The following is a 2,937-nucleotide window of genomic DNA, read 5'->3' as shown; positions in this document are numbered from 1 at the left end:
ATATGACACGGTGAATAGGAGGAATAAGCAGAGGAGGGGAAAATCCACCTGGTTGAGAAAGTAAAAGTGTGGCTGAGCTCCTGTTAGGGACCCAGGTGCTGAAGCCAGATAAGATGATAGACAGGGATGGGAGGAGGTCTGGAAGGGGAAAATAGAAGGTTATTCCCAGCCTCGCCCTCGTACAGCGCCCCTGAAGCTTACCCTTTACTGAACCTGGCTCCGTAGGGCCCCAGTGACATCCTTGTTACAAAGGCTGTAGATAGGAGAACTGAGCACCAGTGTGAGGATGGTGTACAAGGCAGGCACCATGACATCCCTCCTGGCTGCGTGGTATGAGCTGGGCAGGACATAGCTATAGAAGGTGACGCTGTAGAAGAGCACCGCCAGGATTACGTGGGAGGACCAGGAAGCAAAGGCCTTCCTGCGACACTTGGCTGAGTTCATCTTGTGGATGATGCATAGGGTGAGGGTGTAAGAGCCCAAAATGACAAGGATAGGAACCAGGGTCATGAGGATGCAGCACAGGTACATGAGCAGGCTGTAGAGTGAGATGTCAGAGCAGGAGAGTTGAGCAAGGCTGGGGCCTCACAGAAACAGCTCAGGATTCTCCTGGACTGATTTTCCAGGGGAAGCTCATGGTGATGGGGGTGATCACCAGGCCATCAAGTGCCCAGACAGACCAGGACCCCATGCTAGGAGATGGCAGGGCCAGAATCTTCTTGGGTTCATTAGTAGTGGGTAATGGAGAGCTCTACAGACAGCAGCATTTTGTTCATGGGCCATGGCTCCCAGAAGGAAGAATTCAGCTCCAGCCACAGTGAGGCAGGAGAACATCTGGACCCCACAGCCCCAGGGTGAAATTGTGTGCTCTCCAGTGGCCTGGCACACCAGCATCTTGGGCACTGTCTTGGATATGAACATGAGGTTCACGAGGGACAGCTGGCCAAGGAGGAGGTACATGGGGGTGTGCAGTCGCAGGTCTGAGTGGATCAGAACAATGAGGAGAGTGTTGCCTGCCAGGGGCAGCAAGAAGAAAATGAAGATCTTGATGCAGACAGCATGTTTGGTGTCCACTGCAAGCCCCACGAGGACAAGGTCAGTGCTTGAAGCTAGACTCCCTGAGTACTTGTCTGCTTATAGTTTTCTGCTGAGGACAAATAATGAGCATTCGGGTTTTGTCGCCATGGACCACATAAAACTCCACTTTAGCAAAACATGCACTTCACACTGTTTTTCCAAACACTGGGTTAAACAAAAGTGGGATCATGCATTTATGTCTCAGAGAGGTCAGGTTGGGCGTCGGTCACCTGCTAGAGTGAAGCACAAAGCAGAACTCGGGGTGGCCATGAGTTTAGTAAAGAGAGAGTCATTTGTACTCACCAAGTCTTACTTATTTACCCAAACTAAGAACGTACAAAGCCTGCCCTTAGGAATGGTTAGAGGCTAAGGTATCTAAAGCATATTAAGCCTCTGACAGACATTATATTGATATATTCAAGAACTGTCAGACCCAGTAGCCCTTCAGGATTACTGATGGAATTCATCACTGAAGCAATAGAAAACATTAACATTGTGCACCATAGTGAAATCCTAACTGAGGTTTTCTGGAAACTGTATGTCCCTTACACATCTTCTCCCACCACCCGCCTCAGCTAAGCCCCGTTTCCAGGCTTCATTTCCCGGCTGTGCCTCACACGTGGAGGTCTATAAGCAGGAGATGGGAACTGCGGTGCAGCTGGCCTGGGAGAACAGCTCCAGGCAGCTTCCTCTAATAGGACGGGGAAGCAGGGCTGGCAGGGCCCTGTGACCCACAGTGAGGTCCGGAGACTTAGCTTTACTAACAGTTGTGCAGATGCATAGTCTTAGCAGAAACTACAGAAACTAGAGTTGCAGATTTTCTAATACAAAGTTTGTGTGCAGTTTGAAAATTGACTTAAGTGTTCATTTTCCCTTCTGTTGACAGAGTTTATCCCTAAATTCCAAAGTTTACTCCTTGGTTCTGTGGTTTATTCCCTAAATTCCATAGTTTGTTCCCCAACTTCTTGCAATGTTCACCACAAAAGGCACCAGGCCAAGGGGACATGTTTAGGCAGCTGCCGAGCTGCAGCCCTATAGATCTCCTTAGGACTCCCTCTAGTCTTGCGTCTCAGCTTCCTTAGACAAGCAGCCACGCCCTCCACCTCCACCTATAAAAGTGCAGCCTTGCCTGAGAAGTGCTCGCTCCAACTGTATCTATTTTTTTTTTTTAATTTTTAGTCCGGTAACTTGAGACTCACTTGACACAATTGTGTGAAAATCTCTTGGTCGAGGGACATTTACAAAAGCTTTATTTCCTTTTTCCCTTCCTGTCCCATGCCTTTCTTGTGCCTTCTGTCATTCCTCCTTCCCCCTCCATGGCTCCCCTTCCCATTTAAACATGTTCTTCTTTCACAATATCTGTTATAACTGTGGTCCTTGCTGACACTTTTCTCACCCCAGACAAACGGCGTGACACTTGCATGTGTCCAATTAATTGTACCCAAGAGTGTGGTCTCAAGCTGCACCCGCTTACACGTAAGTGTCTCAAGCTCATTCTTCTTTACGGCAGAAGTGTGCTCACTGTACACAGAATGCACGTGTTCTTCATCCATTCGTCCGTGGATGTGCATTGCAGTTGTTTCCAAGGTTTAGCTCTTACAATCTGCACCTTATAAACACGGGTATGCAAATATCACTGTGCTATTCTGGCTTTACTTCTTTCAGGAAGATACCAAGAAGGATACTTGGGCCAAATGGAACCTCTAGTTGTACCTTTCTGAGGAATCTGTACACTGATTTCCACAGTGGTTTCACCAGTCTACACTCCCACCAACTGAACAAGGATATGCTGTTATTTGCTTTCTTGAGCTTAACCACTTTTTCTTGGGAAAGATGAAATCTCAGCATTGTCTCAGTTTG

General features: G+C 48.0%; 1 pseudogene; it reads right to left on the bottom strand.

Annotated features, from left to right (window-relative positions):
- Positions 1-204: 204 nt before the first annotated feature.
- LOC101593320 lies at positions 205-2,630 on the bottom strand (annotated as a pseudogene).
- Positions 2,631-2,937: the final 307 nt, after the last annotated feature.

Source organism: Octodon degus, unplaced genomic scaffold, assembly GCF_000260255.1.
Source record: "Octodon degus isolate 3935 unplaced genomic scaffold, OctDeg1.0 scaffold00380, whole genome shotgun sequence".
Taxonomy (NCBI): domain Eukaryota; kingdom Metazoa; phylum Chordata; class Mammalia; order Rodentia; family Octodontidae; genus Octodon; species Octodon degus.
The sequence above is the reverse complement of the archived record's forward strand: the minus strand, read 5'-3'. Positions and strand labels throughout refer to the sequence as shown.